The sequence below is a fragment of the Cyprinodon variegatus genome, unplaced genomic scaffold, assembly GCF_000732505.1.
Source record: "Cyprinodon variegatus isolate N-32 unplaced genomic scaffold, C_variegatus-1.0 Scaffold419, whole genome shotgun sequence".
Lineage (NCBI taxonomy): Eukaryota > Metazoa > Chordata > Actinopteri > Cyprinodontiformes > Cyprinodontidae > Cyprinodon > Cyprinodon variegatus.
The window spans coordinates 126,642-143,918 of record NW_015150872.1 but is presented as its reverse complement, the minus strand read 5'-3'; positions in this window follow the sequence as shown (position 1 = coordinate 143,918).

Here is a 17,277-nt window from a genome sequence, read left to right as displayed (position 1 = left end):
GGTTGTTAGGGGTTCAATCATTGAACAAGTGGCTGAGGCCAAAATGCATGCCAGCTTAAATACGGAAAACTTTGGTGGAATCAATAGTTTTGTGTCATCTTGACTACTGTTCCATAATTTGGGCAACAACTACAGAACATAACCTGAACTAACTACAGGTTGCACAAAATAAAGCTGCTTGGCTTGTTCTGAAAGAAAAGTTTAGAAAAGTGATATGCACAATCAGTTAGCATGGCTGCTTGTAAGGAGCCGAATCAAATATTCTTTAAATGAATTCTTAAAAAATGTAATTATTACAGAAGCACTTGAAAATATTCATAATAGACTGACTTTTTTTGATGACATTTATAATTATTCCACTCGTCAATCAAGTGAAAGACATTTTTGGTTACCTGCTTGTCAAACAAATCCACTAGTAATTCATAATGAGCACTAGTAACTGAAATGTTTTTTAATTTACATAATACCCAGAGATTGGTCATGTTTTATCCATAAAATAGCTCATATGATGTGTATCTTCATATCCCTATATATATATATATATATATATATATATATATATATGAAGTTGTATTGTTGTATGTGTGTGTGTGTGTGTGTGTTAATTCTGTATTTGGTTTCATTGTTACTAAACATTGATCTAAATAAGTAAATAAACAAATAGACAAATCATCTATCAGTTTACCTCAAATTTAAGTCTACTACTCATCGAGTTATTTTTCTCATTTGATGCTTTTTTAGAACTTAAGTTCAGGAATTTCAAGGGGGGAACTTACTGATCAAACATTTCTTGATATGCATCTGTATGTATATGTATGGTGATAGAAGGCAGGATGCCATTTATACCCACAGGCTTTTATTATTGTATTATGCTGATTATTAGGAAATCTTTAAAATATTTGCCCAGAGACAGAAAAAAGAGGCAACTGGCATCTATTATTAACTGTAACATAGTAAACAAACAATGAAGAGTGATAATCAGAGACGTGATAATAATACATAATCTGCTGCATGATAATCCTCTGATCATCTTTACGTCTAGATTTCAAATAGCACTTTTATGGACTGCAAAATATCCTAATACTGTGAGAGACTTGTAATATGTAGTTTCTATATCGGTTTGGATTCCATTTAAAGTTGCCCAACCTTTTTGTAGTAGATGATCTGGTCCCTTCTATTTTGTGGTGTCTTTACTTCCTGTTGTTCTCTCTTGTTTCTGAGATTCTCCTTTTCCTGTTAGTTTTGTGTTTTGAGTCTCACATGGTGAGTTATGTTCTGTTTGCGTGCTGTTCTCTAGTTGCTGATTTCAGTGTGTGCAGTTTTTGTTCTGCAATCAGATTCCATCTGTCTCTGTTTTCTGGTCTTTTAACACAGCTGCTCTCTCTCTCTCTGATAATTAATCTCATATCATTTTCTGTTCCCTATGATCACCTCTTAGTATCTGATTCACTTTCTGATTCCTGTCTTTCCTGTTTTATTCTGTTGTCTCCCCCAAATACCTGGCTCCTAGTTTGTTTATTCAGTCTGTTTATTCATTTGCTATCATTTCGTGTTACCATTTGGTCTTAAGGTTTCTCTCTCTTTGATACTGTAAACATTTTAATTTAGCATATATTTTGTCTGCGTTCTGCCTTTGAGTCCTCGTTACACAACCCCACTGACAAGAATTACATGAACAAACTTGTAATTTTGAGTTTGTGGAAAAAAAAGAAACATAAGGAGTATTAATACCATTATTAATATTAATACCAAAGGGCTCTGTGGTAATAATAAAAAAATCATAACAGAGCTCAAGGTATTAAAGGAGTTATAATAAATGTACTGAATAGTGTTACTTGTATCATATTCTCCATTATGAGTCTTGATAAAACAAGACTACTGTCACGATCTGTTTGGAGGTCTTTGTGAGGACCCAAATGCAGAGGCTGACAGGCAGGGGTGAGTTCTTTAAATATTTAATGAAATATCAGGCAGCAAAAACACGAATCCAAAAAATCCAACTTAAAAATATTAAACAAAAACAGGTATCCAAAAATCCAACATATAAAAACACAAACCAGAACCATGGAGACATCAGGGGAAAACCATCAAGGAGCGAGGGTGAGACAAAGTAAGACAGGGAACCAGCACAGAGGGACTGCAGAGGGAGTGTATTTATGGCTGACTGAACAAAGGAAGGACTAACGAGCTGATAAGGAGCAGGTGTGAGTAGAGCTGAGGAGGAAGCCAAGGGAAAAGAAAACACAAGGGGGCAACAGAGGACAGACAAAGAAAAACCTAAGAAACTTAAATAAATCAAGAACACCAATAAAGCTAGAAAACAAGGAAAAACCTGGATGAACTTGAAACTGAAAAACTTAGAGAAAACCAACAGAACCAAGATCATTACAACTACAAGTTAAAGGGAAACTCATCAATTCTGTTTTCTGTAAACATGGAAGCATGACATTAATCATTAAAGCGTTTTTTATATTGGTTTTCTCAATCAGTTGAAAAAAAGTTTTCTTTCTGTCATTAAGTTTACAATTTAGGTTTAGTGGTTTTGACAATCAATCAAAAGTGAAGAGAGAAAAAGTACCAAAGTGACATAGTTCCCTGATCCTTAAGCATAAAGCATTCTAAAGGAGACACAAAAATGTTAAAATGTTAATATAAGTTCGATAAGGTAACTGCAGGGTTTGGGACAAAAGGGTCCAGAAACTGCATAATCACAGGAGCTATGAGGAATATCAAAGGGTACGTTTATTTCTGTGTTACTAACTGAAGTACTGATTCCAGATCATTAATTCAACACAGCTCACTTGAGTGGCTGAGGTTTTCTACCAGGTGGGGGTTTCAGGGGTGGTTTGGGGGGATTGCTTGTTGAAGATGATTCATAAAAGTCTGATGAAAATAATGGTAGGGTAGAGAGCAGACAGGATTTACTCCTGCAAGTTTGTCCAGGGATGAACAAGGAGTGGAACTGTCAACATAGACTCTTGATAGACTCTTGAATCCAAAGTTTCTATGGAGGATCTGCAGAGGTTTTCTTGGATTCCAGGAGTTGTGAGCTGGAGCAGAATGGGAGATATGTTCATATCCTGATGTAAAGGATGCATCAGAGAACTGTGGCAAGGATTTTTATATCAGTTGTGTGTCAAATTATGACACACAACAGATAAGCACCCACTGGACCTTCATTTAGAAAAATGTATCCGGAGTCTACTATTTTACATCAAGAATTTGCACATCAAGAATTTGCATTTTTGTTTAATTACACTCCAATGCTTAATCCCAATTTATTTCCTAAGTCATAGAATAATTTCTGTCTGCAAAGCTCAGTAAGAATTTAAAACATTTATAAAGCACCTATTCATAACACATGTCCACTCAATGCACTTTACGGAGATGTTTCAATTAGATCATACAGTCAGATTGTTTAAATGTTTTCTATCTAAGGGACTAGTGCTGGAAAAAAAAATTTTTCTATCTAAGGAAAATATAATGCATTGCATACTGTATGGTCATTGGCTTTGGAGGATATGCTCCTGGATGATTATGTGGAATCAGAGAAAACTCCAGTAGAACCAAGTTCAACATGAGGGTTCAAGGAGAGAGAAGTAGATCTAAAAAAAGGGATATAGAAGAAATGATCTCTTCATTGTTTTTCTTAGAAAATGTAATGGTAAACTAGCTCCATAGGTGGCACTGCTTAAAAAAAGTAAGTTAAGCAGATGAGCACTGATCAAGTTTAAGTGCCAAAGGAGTGAAAGAGAACAAGTACAGCTGCTCAAAATAAAAGCTGAGCCCATAAATATGTCTAGGAAAGAAACAGGACTAAACACTGAAAAACAAGCCAAGTTCCATTATCTATAATAGAAGGTGTTAAAGGCAGCAGCCCAGCTGATATTTACAGGATGGTGTCACAGCCAAACTGAGCCAGACCAGAAGAAACTACTATGGAGAGAAAAACCAGAGAAAATATGAAGTTGGTGGTTAATCTAATAAATTACTGCAGAATTGGAGAATATAAATTGTCTGTCTAAAAAATTGTGTAAACAAAATTCCAATTCATTAATTTATTTGATATGGACTACGGGCCCATGCCCTAAAAAATATATATATATAGTAAAGTCACACTCTGCCATGAGCACACGAGCAGCACAAGCATTAGATGCATCTGTACGCACTTCAGGAGCGTCAAAGATGCAAATGGATGCTTTCAATTTCAAAGGCTGCATCTTCCAAGGACCCGGTCTATCTGGACTGGATCCTTCGAGGTCTGTGAGAATAAGAAGCCCGGAAGAGTTTTGGCTGTGAATTCAAAAAGGTCTAACCTTCCCCGGCTTTCATAAACTGTACGCTCTGTCGCCTAGCAACCGTGAAAGTTGACTCACAAAGCAGGAAAAGAATTAATCAAACTTTTCTTTTCAATTTTTTTTTTTTTTTATTTAATTGTAAAGTTAACAAAGACTAGACCACCGGATGAACAAATAAAAGCAAATGTAAAAATATAAAACAGGAAGAAATCTGATACAAAAAAAATACTTAGTAAGGAAATTGTGCAAAATAGTAATTAAAAAATAAAAATCATATCAGATTTATAGCACCCACACTGCAGATATATTAAAATCTTTCCTTAAATTACTGCCATACCCATATACAGAGTAACAGATAAAAACATTTCGATAAACCAAACATTAGCCCCCACATATCTTACTCAATAACCATTAAAACAACTACTTTCATTAGTTTCAGATGGAACCAGGGGCGGAGCTAGATTGGAGGCCAGGGGTGGCCATGGCCACCCTAAGCCAATCATTGGCCATCCCTGTGGCCACCCTTACATTTATTTCCCTCTAATACAGATGATGGCAGCAGTAATACTATCAAGAGGAATGTTTAAACTTATTAAACATTTTAATCTTTCATATAGTAATAGTTACTTGACAACTAAAACGCTGTGGTTAATTATGCATATCTAGATACTAACATTATAGTTGGTATGTACAGAATTCATGCTTTTTTAAGACCCTCATTTTGTATTATATGAGGTAAAGAGAAAACTGTGTCTTTGCAAGTCATCAAGCAGTTTTCAGTGAAATTATAGATAAATATCTACTTTAATACTAACTTAAAAATCCATTTAATGTAGATATTAGTACATGTAACATTAATGTTACGCAGAATTTTTTTTTCATAAAAGCAGGTAAGTAATGACAAGGGAAATTTTGTTTGCCCCAGATATTTTGTCCACTATACCTTTTATTTAGACAGCATGGATGTTTAAATATATACATCTATTTGTAATTATGTTTTTATCTGCCTGTACAGTGTCCTTGGGTGTTGTGATAAGGCGCTTTCAAATAAAATGTATTATTATTATATTATTATTATTATTAAAAGGAAAATAGTAGGAACGTATAGTTTGTCTTTATTTAGAAAATGTGGATGTTGTGCTTGTTCCTGTTGGAAGAGTGTAGATGGACCCTTAGGTTCTGGCACCTATCTGCTTTCGGCCACCCTTCAGTTTACATTGGTTTGTGACTGGCCACCCATATTAAAATTTTCTGGCTACACCTCTGGATGGAACAATTCGCATACTTGATTTATATCAAACTGCACTTCTAATATTCATCACTGTTCGGCATCAATTACATATTTCCTCTTAGCACAGAGCGACAGGCTTGCTTGGAATCACAATAAATCCTGGGGTATCCAAGGCAGGATACACCGGACCAGTCCTTCAAAACGGGCAAAAAGAAGGATGCATTTGTCGGTCGCATAACGAGGAGCCTTGACATCTGAACAAACCTCCTGGGTTAGTCCTGGAAAAGTTTCCCTCTGAATTCAAGAAAATAAAAAAAAATAAAAAAGACAACCTCAGACTTCCTCATCTCTGTCTAAGGAGATTTATTGACGAATTTTGACTTTCCGCTCTTAAAGCCTATCAGTAACTCCACTCTGGTAAGCTACTGTAGTTAGCTAAGATCAATTAACTGCAAATTCTGAAAAACCACCTTTGCTAATTATCGTCTCCCTTTTCCAGATGCCAATCGAACAGCCTCTCAGAAGCTGATTTTAATCATTTCATTTTGTAAATAGAACTATTGAACTGCTTCCTTGAGTGCCTCAGGTAATTTCTGCTTGTTGGGCAAAATGATTCCTAGATCCATGTCATTCACTCCTGTTTAGTCTGCAGTTGACAGGAGCATCCATACTGTAAATATGCTTAGCACCGACCAGCATCAGCAAGTTCATTTCAGTGTTTGCGAAATCTTCAGTGCTGTTTGTCTGGAAAAAAATAAATAACCAAAACACATCCCAGCCATGCTAAAAACTTTGAGTGGCTGTTGGTCAGACTTTAAATAAAGAGAAATAAAGGGCTGGAGGAAGCATTTTGTTGTCAGCTGAAAACTCTTGTCATTTCATACTAAGAGCATCCATGCATAACGCACGGTTTACACATGTTGTACACAAGAAATCTGTTATTTCAAAGTATTTTCCAGCTGTCTACTGACATTTGTCAGAGATGGCTCTAAGGAGAATGCTCATGTGAAGTTGAACAACCCTGCTCCCTTCAGCCCTTGAGTCTTGTATGTAGCTTTATTTAATATACAAGGATTAAGTTCTGTTTTATTTATTCAAAGCAGAGTTTTGATAATTGATAAATTTAATTATAGCCCTGTTCCAGTGGCGGCTGGTGGAGTTTTCTCTAGGGGGTGCTATAAATTAAAAATAGACATATACCAAAAACCAATCAAACACATGCTAAGTTATCACACAGTTATATTTATATGAATGCCAACAACAAAAAATATTCCAAAAACCTAATTTCATGCACAGGTTTACTTTTTGTACATAATTCTTGTCCTTCTGAGGCTTTATGAAGGCAAATCTGTGTTTGCATGGTCCAATATTGTGTCACAAACCTAAAAAAATAATGTACCTGTTTTATAATGAAGAAGCTAATAGTCAGCTTTGTATTTGTTTGATAAATAACCACATTCTCAGAAAATAAATAGCTTTAATATAAGTGCAACTATGCAAATTAACAAACATCTAGAAAAAGTACAGTGTATTGTATTATTTACCATGTGAATCCCAGGTGTTTATTCTTCTTTTCTAAAAAATGCTTTAAATCAGTCCTACCTGTCTGTATCCATGCTGGGTCAGAGGCAGGCAGTTGAGGCAGCAGAATAAAGCGCTAGCCTCGCTCCACACAGTTAGCCAAGCCTTGTAGCTAAACCAGGCCCTGGAAAAAGACAGAATGTACTGTCTCCATCTGTCTTTTGGGCTGCTTTTCATTTTCATGTTTGGCTGATCAGGTCCAAACCATTTGCCCTCCAGCTTCTCTTGGTAAATTTGCTTCCTTCCCGCAACACTGCCTTTAAGTCACCCGCACAACTGTGACGACAGTTCCTGTCACCTCAGGGCGTAGCCTTGGTGCACTGAGAGCTCTCCTATAGTTCTGAATAGTCAGAGGAGCTATTGCGCATGTACAACATTTAACAAGAGTCAATGGGCAAACATTTTTGCACCCTAGGGCGGAAATACGTCACCAATCTGATGAAAAATGAAATCCCACTTTACTTTATACATCAATAAATTTTGAAATATTAAAATTTTTAAATAATGACCTATTTTTAATTTTAATTCGTTTTTATATGTCTTAATTAAAGTCATTGGGCTGGTGGGGCGGCGCCCTAGTGCCGTCTTTGGCCAACCGCCACTGCCCTGTTCTCTCATTTTTTGCCTGGTATTAATTTCTTTTTTAAATTTTAACTAGAGTTACCCCATATAGTTAGACATGTACTGATAAAATAAATATGTTAAATCTTACTTTTGTTTTGTTTCTTTAATTAACTGATGAATTTGCCCGTGGGTAAAATATATAGGCCTTGAGATGGCCTATCTATTGGCTTTAGTAGCTTTTCCCATCTGTGCATGTGCCTACAGTTGATGAAAATATTAAAAAACACAAATTGCAAAGCTTGTTTAATTTGTTCTTTATTAAATGGAGTTCACACACATTTTTAAGGAACTGTAGGGTAATTTGGCAGTTAGGCATTAGTGCCAGCTACAAGATTAGAAAAAAAGGGCTGTGCCAAATCGTTCATGATTTGATCTTTTGCACGTTTCTAAAATATAAGAGATGTACTTCTGCTCTTCCTTTAATCACAATGTTTGGTCTCTTGAGTCTACACTAATGGAAATGTAATTACCAATATTTTTTCATAATAGACAAGAAAAAACAAAAATATTTAACAGCCAACAGGGAGATATTAAGACATCTATAGTAAGAACAAATACCAAGGCTTGTTGTGTACTCTATAATCTTTTTTTGTACTGGTCTTTTTAAATTTATAAATTTTTGTTGATTGCCCCACCTTAGAATCCTTTCATAATATGAGGGAGACGTTTTTTATTACTTTAATGTATTGTTGTTTTTATCAGATATTATTGAATGTCTGAAGAAAGCTACTATTCTAAATACATAGTGACGGAGAAATAAAAGAGAATAATAAAGGATGGTTAAAATATTGATTGCAACATGACAAGACTGCTGTCCCTCTGGACACCTGCATCAATATTTTCCATGCAATTTAACTCACCACAGCCAGGATGCGTCTAGACACAAGGAACCTTTGAAATGAGGTTTTGCACTTAGTCATTCACATTTGCAGACACACACATCCAATTTTCCATGTAGTAAAACCTCCTTAATACATTATTAAAGACACGATCATCATCAAGTTTTTGCAGCAGCTAAGAACATTTTTATTTTCTGCCAGCACTACAAACAAACACTCTGTTGCTTGTATGTCATTTCAAATTATATTGTATCATTTAACAAAAATGTAAGAAAACATGATAGCAGATGCAGATAATGCAGGTCCAGAAAGTAAAAACGCTGCCTTGTTTTCCTGCATCCTGTTCACTTGACCAGGAAATTAGCTCCTCCTTTCTGTGTTGAGGAGCTGGAAATACAGATGGTTGGAATTGATCTTTGTACAGGTCTTTTACTTTCTGGACCTGGATTATCCACCTCTACATGCTAGATGTATATCCCATCAACACTGGAGAATATAATTACAGGGGAACAAAGCAGTTTATTATGGGTTTAAGTGGCTTTCAATAGTTCTTTCAGGCTTGTTATGTTATGTTTGTCTTTTTTTATGTGCCCTGCCAGTTGAACAACAATCAGAAGGTGAATCCCACTAGCAGCAACGTAAACAACAAAGTTTTGATATCACATATTGCCAAAGCTTTTGTAAGAGCTGCATGCATTGTGATTTGTGCTTGCAACCCAAGTACCTTCTGTAGCCAGGGGTCCGTTTTAAAAAGCAGGTTTGCTGAAAATTCTACATTTTGTAAACCTGAAATCAAACAAACTCTGAGTTTTCAGTTTCACAAAGAGGGTTTCCTCAACTTCTGTTTATGATACCATAAAAACATTCTCTCCAAGGAAAACCAGGTCAGAAGCAGGTTTTCTACAGTAAACTCAATGTCCTCTGTCTACATCCTCCTTGGAGCCAGTCACCTTCTATTTCATCCCTACTGACTCCCAGAGGGCAGTGTTGAAAACACTGAATGTTCCCTTCGGGCATTTTCAGTTTGAGAAATTATACCAACAGAGTCCCACCTGCAACCTCCTGGATAACCATTCAGAAGCTATATACGCTGGGGTTATCCAGAGATCTGATACTTTTTAGTTCTTGCAAGCAGTTGAATATATGGCTTTGCTTCCCCATTGTTTGACTCCTTGTCTTTTGCTGACTGGAGTTACAGCTTTTCTCCGTCCTCCCAGGGCTGCAACAGGTTGATCTGCTAGAGGATTTCAGAAGGTAAGTCTGCTGTTGCTGGTGATGGTAGCGTCTGTGCGCCCTCTCCCTGCTCACAGTTTCCTGTTACCGTGTTGTGGTACTACTGCTTGATGTTGTTTTTCTTGAAAACTGGTGTCAGCAGCGTTTCTCCCCCTCTCCCAATATCAGCCTCTCTTTTTTTGCAGCCCCTTCATTGGTCTGCAGTCCCAATTTTGCTCATTTTTTGTTTCTCAATTGGGCTGTGCTTTGCCAACCTTTGAAATGGATGGCTCCCACTGCTGCATGGATTGTTGGGTTGTCCTCTAGGCACAGGATGGCCATGACCTGTGTCCTACCTGCCTTGGACATGAGCACCTTATGAAGGTGATATCTGAGAATCCCTTTATGAACTGTAGTTTTATGTCCAATGCAGTGAGGATGGCTCGGTTGCCTCAGTTGTGCGCCCAGGATGGCTTTGACCATACCGGGCATACTGGATATAGGGAGAACTGGGAGCATTCTCGAAGCACCTGCCTGAGATTGGCCTGATAGTCTGCGTCTCTTCTGTCTTTTTTTTTTTTTTTTTTTAAGTCTGCCGGTGCAGCAGGAGTGCGCCTGTCTGAGAGAGGGACAGACCAGGCAACTTCAGCCAGTAGCATTTGAGGAGGGTCACAGACAGCAAAATGTGGAGGAAGGAAATGTGTGACGTGCGTCTGGTGCCGACAGCTTCGGTGTGTGTCGCTAGTGAGCGGTGCAAGTGAGGAATAAGAAGCAATGGACTCAGTCTTAGAATGCAGTAAAAGGAAGAGGGAAGGCGGCGCAGAGAGGGAGAGAGACAAAAAAAGAAAGGCGCTGGCTAGTGGAGGATGCAGCCAAATGCAGAACATTAACAGATTTATCACAGCGGTAAAGTTACTGTATATTCCAGCCTTAGAAATTACAGTACCTTCCTTATAGATCAGTGTTTCCCAGCTTTTTTGACTTTTGTTCCCCTTTGGGCAATTTTTCATACAATTTTTCAGTCAAAAGTATTGATGATTATCCAAAAGTGGAACACGCAATAACTAAAAAAAAAAAGAAACAATAACAAATATGTTGCCTGGGAGTTGGTATGGAATTTAAATAAATAAAAAACAAAATTATATCATAAACCTGTATTCATAAAAAAGAGCTACCCTATAATCACTTTTAAACTTGATGAACTGGGAACAAAAATCATAGTCAGAATGAATTAATTCATTTTGCTTTGTTTTCATCAAGACACTTGAGCTGCTTTGAAGAAATCAGTCATGTCAGTAGAAACTGCTGGCAAAAATATAATCTAAAAAATTTATTGTTACAGTTAGGACTAAGAATGTGATCTTGGCCAGGAAGAATCATATTTTAGTGATATACAAATGGAACAACAGAGTGCTTGTAATAAATACCAAATGGGCCTGCCTTAAAGTACATGACTACATAGAAACTTATACGTCAACTCAAGCAGCAACCATCTCCCTCTCATTTGTAGCTATATCACTGTTGCTCTGTATTTTTTAGAAACATTATATATATATAAATTTTTTTTTTTTATTCCACTTTAAAATCTCTACTTCCAGTGGTGTGAAATTGTCACTTCCTGTTGCCTATTGTATTGGTGATTCGGCTTTTCATACTTATTATGCATGGGCTCAACTGTGAGTGTACTTACTCAGGGTTGACTAAAAAAACTTACATCAATCTTTGTGAACCCAAAAACTCAGTTTCCAACATTAGGCTAGATCAACTCCAAGGTTGAGGATTTGATTCTGAGTGTTTTAAAGCTGCTTTGTGAAACAGGCCTCAGGTTAGTTCCTAAGCTTGCTATATGAGATATTGAACAGGTTCCTGGACTTTTTCATGCCCTCAGATGGGTTTATATAGCATAGCAACATGCAATATTATCTAATGTCAGTCTATTTAAAGCAGAAACACACAATCTTCTTTTTTCTTATAGAGGATCCCTTAAAGAGGGTTATACGTTGTCTAACAAATCCATAATTTGTAAAAATGAAAAAAATAAATCAATAAAAAGCTCATGTGTGGTGATCTATTTTTTCAGAAGTATTAAAGATTATTTTTAGGTTATCCAGAGGTCTACACTATCCCCTGTTAAGCTCTGAATTCAATAAAAATGATCAACTTTTTCAACTGCAGGTAAAACCGAGGTTTGTGCAGATATCGTTTTGAAGATAAAAACATTTTTTATTTCATCCCGGCAGATGTTAGTGCTGCTGTTTCAGAATATAAGTTTGTTGATTTACATCACATGTCATTCCTGTGCTGGCTTTAATTGTAAGAGTGGGTGTGTTTACCTTATTGGCTGAAATTATATATAGTAAATCACCAGCCTCCCTTTGGACCTGACGTTACCCCTGGCAACCCAACAGCATTTCCTGTCAGTGTTATGTTACACTTATGGTGCGTTCAGACCAGAAGAGGTGTCTGTGGCGGCTGCAGTGGATTCACGTATAATTCCTTTGCAAACCACAAGGCGAAGGGTGGGGAAGGAGCCCCCTGTGAATCACACCCAGTGAGGGTTTTCACTATTCTGCTCTCACCTTGTAATTCTAGATATAACTGAGGTGTTAAAATCAAACAAGAACTTATTTCTTTGTATTAAAGTATTATTGCTGTATAAGTTATATTGGTTAGAATGTTGTTGTTGTTTTTTTTACTCTTGAAGACTGTCTTTCTGCATGGAGTTTGCATGTTCTCCCTGAGCATGTGTGGGTTATCTCTGGGTACTCTGGCTTCCTCCCACAGTCCAAAAACATGACTGTTAGTTTAATTGGCTTCTCTAAATTGTCCTTAGGTGTGAGTGTGTGCGTGAATGGTTTTTTGTCTCTGTGTTGCTCTGCGATTGACTGGCGACCTGTCCAGGGTGTACCCTGCCTCTCGCCCATAGGGGTTGGGATTTAGTGGTTAAAGAAAATGGATGGATGGAATAACAAAATTAATTGGTTAAATATTACCAAGTAAAACACATATAATTAATGGGGAAGTATTTAGAATCTAGTATTTAAATTCTAAATATTTAATATCTAATATTTAGAATCTATACTGTAAAAGAAATTATCCCATGTTTCTCAGATATGCAATTATTACCATGTAAACTATTTGGTTTGTGCTGTTTTCCTTATTCGCTTCATAGACTAACTCCAGTAATAAGTGCATTATTACCAGGTAAAAAAACATTAAATTACACGGTTATTAAATTGAATCTATACTGTAAAAGAAAGCCTCCAATGTTAGCTCAGCTATTGCAGCAGTCAACACAATTGTGCTAGTCCACATTCAGCTTTTTACAGCTGAGTCTCATGCTCCTTGTGCGCCTGAACTCTTTAAGAATGGCCCTGTACACAACATCCTGGGGGTGGTGAACAGCAAACAGATGAAAAGAGCACAGTAGAGAATGTTTGAAAAAGCACATAAAGAATTGTAACTTCGCAATAGAAGTCAAGCGCAAAGGTAATCTAAATAATATTGCTGTGCGTAATGACTGCTAGTTATTATGTACTTGGTAAGCTTATGAATACATATTTTGTTTGGCTGAATTTGTTAATTCTAGAGATATAGAAAGATTGTAAACAGAGATGTGCATGAGGTTAAGTGGGCTCATGCACATTTAATATGCATGCGTCCTTAGAGGCGAAAGAGCAAGTAGGATGGTCTTGCACACTTATTCAAATGTGACTTCGGCTTTTCTTACTTTAAGTTTGGGAAAATGTCCACTATACCTTTAAATGTATTTTTGTTTTTAAATTCCTTCTCCTTTTGTCTAACCAGCAACAACTGATAAAAACCACTGTATTTCTTTATCGTGGTAAAGAAAGGCGAACCGCGATGACAGAGGCTGCTGTTGAATGGGATTCCTACTGACAGCTCACCGCCGGTATGTGGGGGTCTGAGCGGCTCCGACAAAAATAATATTGGAAGGCAGGATGGTAATCTGGATGAACTGACTGCACTGATTAAGTTTTCAGGTGGATTTTCCCACTTAAAAACATATTAAAACTACTTTATTCCCAGAGTAGCTCCGCCCAACGTGCGTCAGAACCTTTTTACAACCGAGCAGCCAGAGCAGCAAAGCTGCTTCATCCGCGTGTCAGAGCTAAACTGGTACAAGCAGTAAAAATGAAGCAGCAGACATGTTTTTGCTGCTCCTGCTGCATTCGGTGTGAACGCAGCTTTAGACTGCTGGATGATACCTTTGTTTGTGGATCTTGGACCTTGGCCTGTTTTTCAGAGTAGTCCTAGTTCTCTGACTGTGACTACCTGTATGTCCTCTCTTCATCCTCTGACACGGGAGCTGGCTCGGAGCTCGTTTTTCTGGCTGTGAGTTTCCTGGAAGGGGCCTTCCAGGAAACTCACTGAAACTCACTGAACTCTAACCCCTTGCTCACACTGGCTCCGGTGCAGTTACCGAGCCGACGGAGACCGCAACTCCCGCACACCCCCTCTCACACCGCCCTTTTGACTACGGTGCGGTGCGGCTCTGCGGCTCCGGAGATTTAACAGAAGTTCACTTGAGTTCACGTAACTTCACGCGATAACACTGCCCAAATAAGGATTTTTGCGAGAGCTTGTTGCGGAGGGCTCCGGCACGTCGCAAGGATAGCTTTCTTGCGGAATTTTCTGTCTCGGTAACCGCAGCCGGACAGCTCAGCAGCCGGTGAGAGAGGTTTACGTCTTTTTAATGACTTGGAATCACTGCGGCGCCACACCCACCGCACCGCAACGGTAAGACCGGAGTCGGTGTGAGCCTGGGGTAAAGCTGCTTTCGGTGTGAATGCAGCATAATTGTTATCGGCAGATGGCAGCTCACACTGAGCAGCAAACTGGTACTCCTCATCAACTTCGTTTCTTTCCTCTCACCTCTGTTAAATTCTGTGGTCATACCATTCCCCTGTCTCCCTCCCTGTTACAAGCCTTGGGGTCAAGCTTGACCCCCACCTCTCCTTTGACAATCATGTCACCTCCATCTGCAAAACTTCCTTCTTTCACCTCCGTAATATTTCCAAACTCCGCCCCTCCCTATCCCTCCCTGCTGCAGAGAAGCTCGTCCACGTCTTCGTCTCCTCCAGGCTGGATTACTGCAACGCACTCCTCATCGGGATCTCTGGCAGGAGCCTTCAGAAGCTCCAGTATGTACAGAACAGCGCTGCCAGGGTCCTGATGAGGGTGAGGAAACACCAGCACATCACTCCCATCCTTCAAACTTTGCACTGGCTCCCTATTCACGCCCGTATAGAGTACAAGATTCTTCTGCACACCCATTACTGTGTGCACGGTGCGGCACCCACCTATCTCACTGAACTGCTCACACCACACACCTCTTCCCGGACCCGGTCAGGCCAACAGCACCGTCTGGCCCCACCCAGGACACGGCTAAAAACAATGGGCGACAGGGCCTTTGAAGCCGCAGCTCCCCGTCGGTGGAATGCCCTCCCAGACCACCTTAGGGCCCCACAAACGGTGGATTGTTTTAAGAATGGACTGAAAACTTTCCTTTTTAGAAATGCTTACAATTGCTGATTTTTTGATTTTTTATAGGCTACGTATGCCTTCGAATGTATTGATTTTAATGATTGTCTTTTTACTCTGTTTTTAATGTTATGGTCTTTTAACCTTGTTTTAATTTTCCCTTTTTTTTTCAGTAAATGTAGCACTTTGAGATTTGAATTCAAATGTAAAGTGCGTTACAAATAAAATTCATTATTATTATTATTATTATTACTGAGCCTGGTTCTGCTGGAGGTTTCTACTAGTTAAAACTGAGTTTTTCTCTCCACTGTTGCTACAAACATGCTTTGTTTGAGGGATTGCTGTCGGGTCAATGAGTCGATGTACTCAACTGGTTGAACAAATCTGAATGTATGATCTGATTAAATTGTCTTCGTAAAGTGCCTTGAGATGACATGTGTTGTGAAACTGAATTTAATTGAATTTAAACCAGACTGTGTACACAAATCACCTAAACCTAGACATAATTATCCTTCAATAATCCACTCCTGGGGTTCAAGTATTTGGAAAATTTATCACATAAATACTGGAGTTTACAGTAGCTGTAACGTTTAAAAAAAAATTACTTTTTATTGGATATTTGACAGAACACATTTCTGTGTCCTGTTTGTGAAAAAAAGTGGTTCCAATAATGACTGTTTTCTCTTTAGAATGAAGGCTTTTACAATTTTTTTTTTCTTTTTTTGTCTTTTTTGTTTTTCAAAGATAATGATATTTCAATCATGAAGAAAACACATTGCAGTTATACCGGCTCTTGAAAGAGACAAACCGAAAAAATCCGGAACAACACAATAGGCAGTGAAAAAACAGACATCTGGTCCAAACAGTAGTCCTTTTCACCAGCACAGTGTGTGTTTTTGTCAAGTTGACATTAATTAGGGAAAGCGGTTGGTACCTCAAGCCATGGTTGTCATACACCTCCTCTCACCTTCCCATTGTCTGTAAAAATAACTCTCACTTACAATTGCATGAGTACAAGCTTTCAGAAAATATTTTAATCTCATTTACTGGGTAGCCTTTGAAATGTAAGCACTTTAATCATGGCGGGGGAGGCCCTAATAGCTGCTGTTGCTTTGACAGATGGATGCATATGTGCTCGAGAGAGTTTAGTATCTGTAAGACTCATCCCTAGTATAGACCATGAGGTAAAGATTTAATTTCTCACTGAATTCTCACTTAGCCATTAACCACTGAAAGCTGGCAATCTGTATTTTTTAATGTAGGTCTATCCATTTTTTAGGCATCTAAAAATCCTTTACCTGTTAACATGGAAAGAAAATTGAATAAAGGCAGCATGAGGCAAACAACAATGCATCCTATAAAAAAAAAAAACAATAAACAATATTCAACAATCCATCAGACATGGTTTTCGTTGCTAGGCAACGCTGACTGGTAAGCCAGTTTGCAGAGGCATATACTGTACATATAGATATCTCACCAGATGACATGGGGGGGATTATTTACTGAACTGTGGGAAAAGCACCCAAAAACTGAAACTTTTTCTCAACTCAGTTTGAGTTCCCAGTAGAAGCATTGAGTTCCACTCTCAGCTGTATTTTTTTTTGTATGGATTTCACATGTAGCTACTCCTTATTCCTATATATATATATATATATATATATATATATATATATATATATATATATATATATATATATAAATATCAATTTCAAAGCAGAAATTTGTATGTTAAAAAAAACAACTATGTTTTTATATTCATTCACTATAATCTAAACTATATAGGAGGTGTTTTATGCTCCACTTATCTGGAACAAACCTCCAGAAATCTGTTAAAGTGCGGAAAGCCTGAGTTCCTTTAAATCAAGACTAAAAACACATTTGTTTAGGATTGCCTTCGACTGTTCTAGTTAAACAGTTCAACTAAAACATATTTTATTTAATCCAACTGTTTTTAATATTCTTTTTTTGTTTCTGCATTTTTTTATTT